Here is a 13,926-nt window from a genome sequence, read left to right on the forward strand (position 1 = left end):
CTGGTGACCATTCACCAGAGAATACTTTTTATTGCACAGTGCAAATCCACAGAACAAAGAGAATTACTGATGCACACAATGATGCCAATGAGTATCAAAACCACTGCGTTCTATAAAAGGCACAAGAACAAGAAGAGCAAACAACAAGTAAACAAGAAGCTCAGGAGTATATGCCATGTGATTCGTTTGCCTAAAAACAACTATTTTGATTTTTAAAAAAAATGGGCAGTGCCAGGACAGACGCTCAGAGGGTGGAATGGCAAAGAGGTGCAGTGTATGCTTGGGTGAAAACTTGCCAACTGGACCATTTAAAAACATGTAGCTTAGGGTGCGACCCTTACCCATTTCAATGCACTTTTTCTAAGAAATCACAAAAGGTGGCCTTCAAAAACTGAAATTCCATATCTCCAAGAGGGAAGAGAGACAAACCGATAGGAGATTCAACTAACAAAGGACTCTTATCTATAATATACAAAGAACAGCTGCAAGTCCGTAAGAAAAGGACAGAAGAACCAACTAGGCAGGGCAAAATATTTGAGTCGATATTGATAAAGAGAAATTCCAAGAGCTAAGAAACAGAAAAAAAAAATATGACCTTGACCTCTTTGAGCCATTGGAAAAACGAGAATTCACAACACACTGCCATCTTGCTTGGCCGTTGGTTTAAAGAAAGGTCTTGGTGAGGATGTGAAACAAGTGGAACTCAGAGGCTGCTGCTGGGAGGGAAGGAGAGCCCATGCCGTTTGCAAATCTCTTCAGCATTGTCTAGGAAAGCTTCCAGGCCAGCTCCAGAAATTCTGTACACAGGTTTGTGCCCTAAGAGAACACATGCTCACACACCAGAAGACATGCGGGACAAGGTTCACAGCATTGTTATTGATATTTCTCCAAATTGGAAGTGATCCAGGGGCTGTCAAGTGTAGAACAAATTGTGTATACACACACAATAGAATTTCACATACAGCATTGGTGAGGGGGATCTGTTATCAGCAACAGCAGGAGGGAGCCTCGCAGAAAATACTGAATGCAATAATTCAGACATAAAAGGGAGCCATTGCATGCTTCCCCTTATACGTAAGTTTGAAGGCAGGCGATATAAGTTTGCATTATTAGAAATGAGGAGAGTAGTTATCTTTGGGGAGAAAGTTGAGTGTCGCCGTTGTCGGAGAGCAGGGAGTGGTTGCTGGATTGCTGGTAATCTTTCTGCTTCCTGAAGGGGTCTGCTTATACAGCCCAGGCTGGCTTCTAACTCAGTGCTCCTAATCCAGCCTCCTCAGGGCCAGGATCACAGAAGTGAGTCACTGAGTGTTCTCCTTCTTAGCATGAGCAGTGGTAACAGCATAATCCTTTGAGCAACACTCTCACAAGACACACTGCACGCTAACACACACTCTCACAATCCACACTGCGTGTGTTAGCACAGAAGAGGGCTCTTCCTTGCTATGTAATGTTGTCTCGCATGGCAATTTAGTGTTTATCCGCCTACATATTTGGTTCATTCATTTGTTTATTATGATGCTGGCAATTGAACCCAGGGCTGTGTACATGCTAGGCAAGTACTCCAGCCTGAATTATATTCTCAGATCACCTTAAACCTTTATTTTGAAATAGGACCTATGGAATATAGGCAGGCCTTGAGTTTGCAATTCTCGGTCTCAGCCTCCTGAATAGATGGCATTGCAGCCCTGCTATAGGCATAGTGTCCCCTCCCCCACGTATGTGCGTGTGTGCACATGTGTGTGTGTTGAGTGCACATGCTCACGTGTGCATATGTGCATGTATGGGTCCCAGAGAGCAACCCTGGATGTCATTCCTCAGCACCCATTTATCTGCCTCCTGTCTTTTGAGTGGGGGATTATCTCTTATTGTCCTGAAACTCACCAAGCTGGCTAGAGAGGCTGAACTCCACCTCCCCAGAACTTGAATGACAAGAATCAGCCACAGTACTCAGCTTTTAAAATGTGAATGCCAGTCTGGGGATCAAGCCTGGTCCTCATGCTTACAAGGCAAGTAATGGATCCCAGCCCTGATATCTTGATCTTGAAGAACAAAATGGGAGAGAAGGGCAGTCACCCATGTCTTACTCCTTAGGGGTCTGAGAAGGCCTTGGCTTAGCCTGTGTGTGCACATGTGTGTGTGTGTGCATGCGCACATGCGCACGCTAGCCATTGGTTTGGTCAAGTCATACCAAGGCAGTTCACAACTCTACTTCCCAGGCTGGTACTAAGGGAAGGTGAGATTTCAAAGCCTGACGACGCTGCTCTGAGGGGTGGTGGGTGGGCAGATGGGGCAGGCTGTGTGGTGGTGAGCAAAGTTTGCATTGAAATAAGAGCCAAGAATCTAGGACTATACCGCCTAGGTTCAACTCTTGCCACCAACACAGGCTGTGGGCTGAGGACTATCCCAGTTCTCTCATGCGCAGTGGAGGCAACACTGGGCCTGTGAACTGGGTTTCCAGGAGGATTAAATGCATAGGGTGTTTAGTGAGTCTCAAGGTGAGAGGGGACATGGACTGTCTGAGAGAGAGAGAGAGAGAGAGAGAGAGAGAGAGAGAGAGAGAGAGAGAGAGAGAGAGAGAGAGAGGGCAGTGTGGGCTGGAGAGGTAGGCACTTCTGAATCACTGCTCAAACCCTCCCTCCAGCCTGCTTCTCCCCTTTCCTCATTGTGACCTTAGACCCACTCACTCAGTCTTGTGACTGGCTTCATAGCCAGCCCCATTTCCCTTCTTTCTCTAAATGCCTTTCTGCCAGGTTTCTAGAACTCTAAGTTCATGTCCCTGACCCAACTAAACAACCTGGGAGGTCACTGCTCCCAGAACAAGGGAACAAGGGCACAGGTACTCTGTATCTCTGTTGACTACATCTTTATTCCCCCACCCCACAGCCCCAGAGCTCTTCACCCTAGGCAAGAGCGCCAGGTTTTCTGCTTGTCTGATTCTGTCCACAGAATGCCTCCCAGATGCAGGAGGTGGTCCTTTGTTCTCGGAGGAACCCCCTCTGCCGTTGATCACCAGCACTGCGGCAGTACAGCCACAGCTCTTGCGTGTGGCCCCACCATTTTGTGTCACTACTAACCTCAGAGTTTGGATACTGTTCTTGCTCGCAGTACGCGATTTTGTCCCCGCGCACAAAGCTGACACGGGTTTTACAAAGAGTACTCACTCACGACGCTGTTAAATTTCTTACCTTCCCAAAGATGGCCTCGGAGCGATGTGAAGCAAAGTCTGCCTGCGGGGACTACTTCTGACTACAACACAGTTCCCTTTGAACCCACGCCTGTGTGCACTGGCACTATTGAGACCCCTCTTACTATCACTGCTGATGGATGCTCTTTGCTGGACCCAGTGAGCCCCCAGGCTCCCATCTTGCAGTCTACAGTATGGTCATTGCCATTGGTCTTAACAATTCTTGCTTATCATCTCTCCCACAGTGGAAGGGTGAGGGCAAATGGATTCAGGGAATATTTACTGCAACAGCAAAATATAAATTTTTCTTCTGAAAATATCTTAAGAATTTTGACAAATGAAAAGACTTAATTCCCAAACTGCCACACTAAGCAAAACGTTCTTTTGTTATGTTCTGTTTGAGGATCCGATAACACGGCTAAGAACTATGACATACCATGCCCAGAGTCACAGACCTTTGGTGGCTAAGTCAGGATCTGAACCTCTAACTGCCAGGATGCTGAGTCTAATTTGAAAGCCGTAGTCTCTCCCTTCAGAGCACACTGTGGACTGGAATAATAATCTTGTTACGTTGTATCATGTTTGTTTTAGAGTCAAACTGGTTTACCCAGCTGGATAGGTTCCTTAAACACCACAGGGTAGTGAATGAATCATGTCTATATCCAAAACTCAAATCCACACTCAAGGAAGATCTAACCCATTGATAATGTTTTAAAGAATGTGCCTGGGGTCCTAAAGATAATTTCAAAAGAAGACTGATAAATTCTCTTCAAGGCAGTGCACAGCTTCCGAAGGCACCTCTGATCTGGGCTACTGGCCCTCCAGTGGTAATCATCTTGCAGGCTGTCCCGGCGTGGGGGTTGTTATTTCATTAGACCTGGCTGATAGATGTGACCTTCAGTGGGCTAGCTAACTTACCCAAGCCTCAGGCTCCTCACTCCTGACAGAACTGAGATAATGGATGGAACACACCCAGCCCTGAACAGAGGTGGGGCTACACCTGAGAAAATGATAATGGCTATCACCTGCCACAACATTTCTTTCAACCCAAGATTGGGGAAACCATTGCCCTAGGGAGACCTAGCTTAATGAAGGTGTCTCTGTTAGCCTAAATGGACCACACTGCAGGCTAAGGGCAGTTTGTAGATGTTACCTAAAATGCTCCCCAGTAAGCCTGTCTGCTCAGACCTTAGGGAAACAGTGCAGAGGGTCTGATCTCTGGATTCTGGTATAGTGTCCAGACTGCAACAGCAAAGGCCATTGTGACCATTCTGCCAAGAAGGCTGAAGCTTGGTGGGACATGGAACGGCCCTGAACCCTTCAAGAAGGGAACCATAGCTTAGCCCCAGGGCATCCATAATGTATGAGCTTCTCAATTATTTATAGTTGGCTCCTGAAGTAGGCTGTGTATCCTTAGATCCACTGGAGGACACTGGGGAACAATACCCGGAAAGTGGGTCCCCCTTCTGAAGAATAACTCCACAAGGAAATGTGGACTGGAGGGGGTGTTTTAATGGTAGCTACATGGTGGCAGTGATTGTCACCAAAGCCGATTTTTATCCACTTACTAAACTATTGCTGGCTGATTAAAACAAACAAACAATCAAACAAACAACTCTGTGTAAAATTCTTCAAATCTTAAGTCCATTTAAAAAAAGTTCTTGGTTGTACCATATGTCCTAGTTTAGAGCTCAGAACATCCATCTTTAGAGGGACAGCCTTTTTATATTTTCTGAGATAGGGATTATCTATAAGACATCTCCATGACAGGATTGTTACAAAGTATTTAATTTTTCCATTAGGTGTTTCCTGTACCACTTAGAGAAGATGTAGTGCCATCCCCCTTAAGTGACTAGCCTCATTCACCTTCTGATCTTCAGTTTTTAATAAGAGAAAGGAAAGGCTCCACTGTGGGCAAGCTCACGGTTCATGGGGTCATATGCTCATGAACATGTATCATTAATTATGACCAGGGGCTGGGGAGGTGATGACATCCTCAGACATTTTGTCTGTGAAGGAGCTTGTAGCCATGGTCATTCTGGTGAGGTTGTTTACATTGGTACTTGGGGCCTATGTGCCCACATTCTCTGCATTACGTACTAACAACAGTTGTTCAGGGTCAGGAGCTCTCGTCTGTGATGCTGGCACTGTTACTAACCAGCTTAGGAATCGTAAGTCAGTCAGGTAGCTCTCAGGTTGTAATCTAGAGTGGGACACTGGAATTGAACCAGGAGCCATGGGGACTAAGGAGATCAAGACCCATCACAGAGCCAGTGGACACTCTGCTGCAGCCTCTTGGTCTGGCCAGTACTGGCCTAGACAGACCAATGTTCACCAGTCCCCTTTCAAGGGCATCAGTATGTTTATATTTTTATGTAAAATCTCCAGGCTTTATTTTAAACTTTAACAATTAGAGTCTAACAATGACAACCCCCGGGGGTTGCCAGTGTTGTTTCTCGCTCTTATCTAGATGTCTCAAAATTACATTCTAGCTTCTGTTCTTTTGTAAGCATACATGATTCTCAACAATGCAAACAGAAGGCTGAATGTAAAAGTTATAAAATTCTGTCCACCTTAGGTTTGTAAATATATAAATACTCTACATAAGAGTATCTGTTGGAAATACGCCCAAATGAAAGTTTTTGTGTTACAGGATTATAATTAGATGCCGTTTTCATATTGTTGATTGCTTGTACAAAGTGTCTTTCTTCTTTTTTTTTTAATACTATTTTTTAACACAATGGTAAATGAAATATGAAGGGCAATGCAGGGTGGGACTAGACAGACTGAAAGAGAAATAGACAAGGAGTAACTAGGTGTTTTTGAAGCCTGTATTTCTCCCTAATCTTGGGGATCATCACTGAACCCTTAGTTGGGAGAAGCACTCACCATTTGGTTAGGCTGAGTGCTGAAGTTAAGTTTCCCACTTCACACTGCTCCTCTCTCTGTTCTTTCTTTATCCTTTTGTCTGAAAAAAAAAATTCCCCAACATGTAGTCTAGTGGTATCAGAAAAACTTCTTAATGTTATTGGTTTGGCTTCCGAATATTTTAGAAGAGGATTTGGTTTTGTTTCAGTGGCCAGGGAAAGGGTGGGGGAGGGAAGAGCAGCTGACTTATTGTCCCTAATTAAAACTGTCTTTGGTTTCTATTAAGAATGTTTTCATTCTACAAACCCACACCAACAGCCTGTAAAGTGAGCAGAAAACCATGGGTTATTTTTTCATGAGTCTATGTGGAGGTTCTTAGAAGACCCCACGTGAACTTGACTCTTTTCTAAACAAATTTGGAAGAGAATATTCACACAGTGCCCTTTGTATCATAAATGCAGAGGCCCTCCAAAGTCTGTTCCTCCTCTTACAGCGGCGGTTAGCAAGGACTGGGCCCACACTAGCGTGTGGGTCATGCCTGCAGAAGGACTGAATTCTTCTATGCCTACTCCCAGTCTGCACTTATACTTTCTAAGCTACAGAATAAAAGACACAAAGTGTGATTATTGATCTTATTCAGCAATGGGCAGTTTGAAATGACACCAACATGCCCTAGAAATCATACTCGGAATCTGTGATACTGGGGATAGCTGATTACAGTATTTGGACTCAAGGAATTTGATGCTGACTTTACTTTAAGTGGTCCACTGTGAAAAAACAAACAAAACAAAACAAAACAGGACAGACCTTTTGCAGGCTGAGGCTAATGGATAAGAGAATGTCTAATGTTTCCTTGTAGCCTGTTGTCTTACTAGTATTTGGATTGCCATACAACTCTGATTTTTTGGAAATGGAAAAAGAGCCCCAAAATACCTTAGTAATTTAGTCGTCTCAAAATACCTACATATGGCATAAAATATTCTGAAAATTTTTTGAGAAAGTTTTTGTTTTTTTTCCTTTGTTCAATTTGATTATCATTTCAGTAAAACCAATTCAAATCTATTCCCTATTTTTACAGACATTTTGATAGTTAAAATTCTAGCTATATGAAAGTGTAAGAAAGATATGAAGATTTAATTGCACATGCTTCGGTTTTTTGAAGGAAATCTTAAAAACATAAGTAGGCTAAGAAATGATTGATACTTTAAATAGAGAATTCTTAACAATTGGCGTACATTTTTTTTTTGAAGCCAGAAGACGCTGATTTACCACTGTTGAATCTGAAAGCAGATTTTTCACATATTGAGTCATAATTTGTAGGCTTTTTTTTTTTTTTAAAAACCACCTTAACCTGCTCTTGAAGGGTGCCGAATGAGTCCTACTTGGTCTCTGTTTAGCCTGTGAAATTTAACGAGGCCATGGCCTGGGGTTGGTAAGTAAGGGCTGTGAGCCACAGCACCATCTCAGGTGTTCGATGACACCACAAACCACTTGGGATTCGTTGTGTGAGCAGATGTCATCAGATCTATGTATGCACAGGTGCAGCATGCAGCCAGTGGAAGAAAGAACACTGCATGTCGATATTTATTTTTGTACCCACACTCTCTGTGGCTACAAAATGACTCCGTGTGTTCTGGAAAGTGTAGAGTTCCAACTTCACTGAAAGGGCCTCTATAGTCATCTCTTGAAGTTCTCTGCAGATCCAGTTCTGAATGATGAGTAACAACTTCTTGTGCGAAAGACACTGCTTTTACAACCACTGTCTACAGAAGAGGCATAACGGGTCATGGTTAAAGGTTGCTAGAAACAATGAAAAATAAAACGTTACCAGAAGCTGAGACTTATGTTTGGCTTTTCCTCTCACAGGCTATGACATGAGATATGCATTCTCTTCTTGATAAGACCTGGACAGACAACTCCTGTCTTTTAACTTAGACAACATGTTCAAATCTGGCACTTTGTGAATGGCTAGGTTTCAGTCTCTCTAAATACTTTTAAATAAGAAAGAAATAATTAAAACTAAAGCTGGACAGCAATAAGAATACAGTGTGTATTCCTAAGATTTCATATAAATTCCAAATAACTATCCAGTTATTTGTAAGATTATGTTTGTTTGATTTTCCACTGAGTATTAAATATTCCACTAACTTTATTATATGCATTAAACTCAAATAGTTCCTGGTGAAACAAAAAACTAAATGTAATCTAATAAATTAGTATATTCCCTTCACTAATATAAAGTAATAAGAATGTGCTTCCTATATTTTTGGGAAATAGAGAAGACAAACACCTTAGAAGCAATGACTGAAAATTACTGGTTTAGAAGGGGCAGAGGAATTACTTCAATTATGACATAAAGCATTGTAATAATACATGACTTTGGGAAATAATTAGCAATTATTCTCAGAGATAAACACACAGATGTTGCTAGCATATTAAAACTTCTTAGTTTGAAGAAAACATACAGAAACTGCATTACCAGTTAATTGGCTTTCAGAAGAACCGGAAAAATCAAAAGTGAGAACTTGCTAGAAGCTCCAAGTACTATGGAATGAACTGTTTGCAGTTTTAGGGAGATGGTACCTAGGTCCAAAATGATCAAACAACATTGGCCATTAGACAGTGATTATTTTTAAAATTAGTAATTAGTTATAATTTCTTTAAAAAATTCTGAATATAAGAAGGTATTAAATCTTAATTATATTCTTGGAAAGGTTTTGCACCAACATCATTTAAAAAGAAACACCTACAGTAAAACATTCCTAATTCACACTTGTATATTTATTCATGTTTCCAAATATAAAGCCCAGAAAATCAGCAATGTACATCAAAAGATGATAATCACTTGCCGATTGAAGGACTGACACTACATTGAGGTGAACACAAATCTGTAAGAGATTTCTGTAGACACACTTGAAAATGTATCTCCTTATTTTGCAAATGTGGAGCATCATCTAATGATGCTGTGCGCATATTTGACAGGCAGAAGAGTGATCGGCACGGGACCAAGTATTCTTATAGCCGTCACATGTTGAAAGGAAGGAATGACATGCCGACAGAAAAGGATAATCTACGAAAGCCTAAAGGTGACATGCATGGGTACATTTTATCACTAGAGAATACGCTTAAGAAGAAATCTCCTGACAGATGACAAGAGTTCTGTATCTTTCCATGTCACAATAAGAGTGGGAACATTCTTTCTTCCCCATCATTTTTTCCTTTCTCTTTTTGCTTAAGACATTTCCGAAACCAAACTGGATTCTTTCTACAATGTCATTTCTTCTTTGCATGAGCTAGATGTTGAGAAGGTTGGGAGTGCACTGTGGGTTTCCAACGGTGACAGGAGGTACCTCCTGTGACACGCGTGGCTGAGCGCTGGTAACCCCGCCTGTGTCAGGCTCCCCTGCTCTATACACTTTTTCATTTAGCTCATGGGATTTTCCACATCATATGTTAGGTCTGGAATGCTTCACAGATACATTTGACCACAGAACTACCATCAGTAAATCCTAGGATGCAAAGCCATTTGTTTGTAACTCACTTGCATTGGCTGTCTGTGTTCAGTGAATTATGGCCACACTGGCTAACACGGAGCAAGGCAGACCTTGAAGGGAAACATTTCCCTCAGAAGTGAGAGCAAAGTGTGTTGGTGATGATGCATGTGTGTGGTTCATCCCCTTCCTAAAATCTGTGTAGCTATATAGACATACACATCGCCATGCTGGTGTTTGGGGAGGGGGCATTGGGAACTGTTAAACTTTCAGCTAACAGCCCTTTCTAAAAATGGTGCATTTTCTAAAATTTAATTGGGTAACTCATCTTTTATTTTGGATTAATAATCTTAAGCACCGAAAACCCGTATGCATATTATGCATGAACAGCCAAACACCATTCATATATGCTTCTGTGTATATTGGAAGAGGTCGTTTTTGTAATCAGGCCAAATATCTTCTTAATTTACAGTGTACATTGTAGGGACTGCTAACCTTAACAGTATTGTTTAAGGTCGTCAGAACTTTGAGGGTAAACATAATTGGGATTGAAATACCGACATGTTCGAGATAAGAACAATTTATTGGGGGTGATTTTGGTCTCCCTGGTAATCATATAATTGAACAGGGTTTTTAGAGGCTATTTGAAGCTATTGTTGCCTGTTGAGCAATTATATAATTAGGATCCCTGTAATAAAATCTCCAAACACATGTGGGTTAGTAACTAAGTGCAGTATGGCTAATGTTATATTTTTATCTTTAAAACCTTACATTTTCAAGCACAATTTTATAACGACTTTGCTTGATCCTTAAGTGTTGACCACGAAAGTACAAAAGTGTACTTAAGATGAAAATGATTGGATTACTTTAAATACAGGCATCCCCTCGCCCCCTGTATTTAACTTTCAATACTACTCATTAAAACAGGTTTATTTGTGAGCGCTAACGCACTAACCAATCCCCTTTGGAGACTAGGAGTCTTTGGACTTCTCTGCTTTCTCCCCCACTTACTATGGCCCATCTCTGCCAATTTCTCGCACCTTCTAAGCGACGCGCACCCAACTCCGAGCGCTTGAAAGCTAAGACCGCAGAGAAAGGGGCCTCTCGGACTCAGTCTGCACCGAAGCCAGCGAGGCACGGGTCGCAGCGCCGGCCACGTGGAGTGGATCCCGCAAGGAACCGCAGCCAGTAGCCCCGGGCAGAGCTGCACCCACTGCCCCGCCACCCAGCGGCGCCACGCCCCCCACGGCAAGGGCCCGCCCACCCGCGACTCCTCCTCTCCGCGCCTTCCCGCCGCCAGGCGGAAGCGAAGAGCGGCTTCCCGCGCCCCGGCCGGCGGGGCGGGGCGGGGCGGGGCGGGGCGGGGCGGGGCGGGCCTGCGGGGCGGGAGGCCCGGGCGGTGCGGCCAGGCCAATCCCAGAGCGGCGAGGCCCGCGCGAGACCGTGCGCCCTGGAGCACGCACGTACGCACGCACGCACGCGCGCGCACACACACACACTAATACACACACACACACACACACACACACACTCACGCACAAACTAACTATGTCCCCCCCCCCACGCTCACACTCTCCACGCGGAGTGGGAGTTAGTGAAAAGTCTTCCACCGGGGCGAGCAACGTGAGCTAGGTTTCTACGCTGAGGGCAGCTTGTTTCAGACTTCACCTCGATCTGCTTTTCTTCTTGGGCTAGGAAGTGTGTGGCAGTGCCGAAAACATTAAATTAAAAAATCAGACTACGCCGAGATTGCTTTAAAACAAACAAAACGCCCCACCTCTGGTGGGAAAAAAAAACCGCTAAACACAAAAAGACACAAAACAACCACAATTTTCTAACTGAGGAACGTGAAGTGAGTGGCCCAGGGTTCTGGACAGACTCAAGATCTGTTTTGTTTAGTTCAGAGCGATGGTATGTGACTTCCAAATGACCAGTCTTGTTTTCGTTTCGTGTTCGTCCTTTGCAAACGTCCAGCCCCTAACCCCACGCACACAATTTATTTCCTGTCTCTACGTGTAAAGCTACTGTTATTCCTTTTCTAAGTGTCCTATTTTGCTTTAAAGATTGAACGACGGTGCTGAATTTTCAGAATTAATGCAAGTAAGTAGTTTCTAAGCATTGGCAACTTTAACACCCTTATGGCGGGAATCAGTGAATTACAGTAAATCCAAACAGTGGAGAATCCGGAATTTTTTCTTTCCTATTTTGAGTCTACGTTCTCCCTGTCTCTCTACGATACTGGAAAACAAAAACAAATAATACTTAGTTGCCCATGTAGCCCATTCCTTTTTTCTTTTTAAAGCACTCTTTAGCATAAGAAACCACTTTGTTCCATATTCTTATTTGCGTTTTCAAATGCAGAAAGCTTTACTTAGCTCCCATTACTGGGTTGAGTTTTTACAATTGGCGTCGTTATAAAAAGTTTAGTTCAGTCTTCCACACCCCGTTTCAGCAAGGAATTTAACAGTTTCTTCTCCCTCCAGCACCCCAACTCTTAAAATAAAGGGGGGGGGATTATGATGGATTTCTTCCTGCTCCGTTAAATGCGTCTTTTTCCCAGCCCATCGTTTTCTGCCCTAGCCTAGATCCCCCTCTGCCTAAATCCGTGTGTGCTTGTCTGCGGGTCTGCCTTCTCCCTTGTCCTCTCCGACAGTGAGTCTGGGACACATTTTAATGCACGGTATCCCATCCATTAAGTTGTGGTTGAATGCGGAATGTGTGAGGACTTGGCAGCTTTCAGGTTGAAGGGGGCGGGGAAGCCGGTTTCGACTTTGACACAAGATGCCGCGGTGGCGTGATCTGAATTATTATTAGGGCTGTGAACATGGCCATCTTCCCCTCCTGGTTGGAAGAGCTGCCATTGAACTTGAGACAGGACAGACAAGATCTCCAGGTTTTCCTTACTCCCTCAAGTACAGTAGCTGGCAGGGAAAAGGCGCCAAAATACACAAGATTAACTGACTTTCTTTGAACGGGTCTTATAGCACCCTCCTTTGTAACCCTAACTTCCAACGGGAGTTGGGGGGGGGCGTTAACTTTTGAACCCATATTTGAACAGACATTTAAATCAGCCCTAAAGTGGAAGAAGTCCAGAAAGTCAGACACGCATGCTTCTGCGGTTAGAAAGAATGCACGTGTAAATAAGCAGGGTGCATGGGTGCATGCGAGGAGGGGCTGGAGATTTAATCAAAATCAGAGCAAGTGACTTCCCACTGCATTTACTGACTGGGAAGTGTGTTGTGAGGCTAAGAAGCTGACCTAGGAGCAGCTTGAGTAAAAACTGCGAAGGGTTGTGAAATGCAAAACGTTGTGGTTTCCAGTTTTACATTTGAGGTTTAATGTTTTCATTTAATGGTATGAGGGATGGAGAGAGCTCCAGCGCTGAAAAGTCCCTATTAAATCATATCTGGTCAAAGGTCAAACACTCCAACTCACTGATACAATATACTGCAGATTCCTGCCTAGTGATGGAGAGCACAGGAAAAAGCGCTTGGGCAATAAAAGTATTAGAATGGTAATTATCGTCCGTGGTCAGGGCTGCATTCTTGTGCACTGGGCAAAGGTTTTTACTGGCCCTGATGAATTTTAAAGCCGAGTATTGTTGAAAGCTATTTTAACAGGAAATTGATTAGCTGAGTGTTTCATACAATAAATGGTGACAGATTCATTGTTTGATGTCCAGAATAAATTCCTTTTATTCTTTGGACGGCATAGGCATCCATTTAGTTTTAATATGGGCAGACTGAGCAGCAGCATAATTTCGAGTGGATGTGATGTCATGCACATCTGTAACTTTGTTTTTGGACTCCTGTGGCATCACATAGTTTGACAGTATTCATGGCTTTGAAATTTACTAGCTTGTTGTGTTCTTTAAATGGCTCAGATACATCCAGAGATAATTTTTCTGAATATATATTTTGTTGAGGCCCAGTTGTTTGTGTTCTCCTTTTTTGCTTCTTACATTTTCACTGGAAACTTAAATGGAAAAAAGCCCTCTTATGGAGCATTATTTTGATTTTGAAATGGAGCAGCAGCTTTTCAAAGAAGAGCCAGAGAAAGGGCCCCAGATATTTAAGACAGCCTCCGGCCACCTCTGACACAGTGTAAAGACTGCTTGTGTACTTTAGACAGACCTTTCTGAATGGCCATCTTCACCAGTCACAGCATATGTAGAGCTGAGCTCCGAATCTACTTGCCCAGATAAAATGATGTAAAGATAATGTACTTTTGAAAAGGTCAAGGCAAAATAAGACACCACTGTGTTTGTAACGCTGTGCACAAAGCCAGGCCACTGGGACTGAAATTTTGAAAGTTCAAAATAAATCAGACAAGAGTTGCAGGCCAGCTACTGACTCTGTAGCCCGGGAGCAAATGTTTTCAAAG

At 43.2% G+C, this 13,926-nt stretch overlaps 1 long non-coding RNA gene across 4 annotated transcripts in view; it reads right to left on the bottom strand.

Moving 5' to 3' along the window:
* The window catches only part of LOC125412305 (uncharacterized), a 39,001-nt gene that overhangs the window by 22,884 nt on the left and 2,191 nt on the right, over positions 1-13,926 (bottom strand). The window contains exons 1-3 of one of the 4 annotated variants that reach the window (XR_015737579.1): positions 10,584-10,745; positions 8,532-8,635; positions 6,074-6,152 (exon numbers count right to left, since the gene is read on the bottom strand). The exons of 1 other annotated variant lie outside the window; for it this stretch is intronic. This is a non-coding gene — a long non-coding RNA (uncharacterized LOC125412305). Of the gene's footprint in view, positions 1-6,073; positions 6,153-7,603; positions 7,816-8,531; positions 8,636-10,583; positions 10,746-13,926 lie in introns of those variants that run through there. 2 more of the 4 variants (XR_007235555.3, XR_015737580.1) reach the window with 2 other exon arrangements.

The sequence above is a fragment of the Myodes glareolus genome, chromosome 3 (genome assembly GCF_982192425.1).
Source record: "Myodes glareolus chromosome 3, mMyoGla1.1, whole genome shotgun sequence".
Classification (NCBI taxonomy): Eukaryota; Metazoa; Chordata; class Mammalia; order Rodentia; family Cricetidae; genus Myodes; species Myodes glareolus.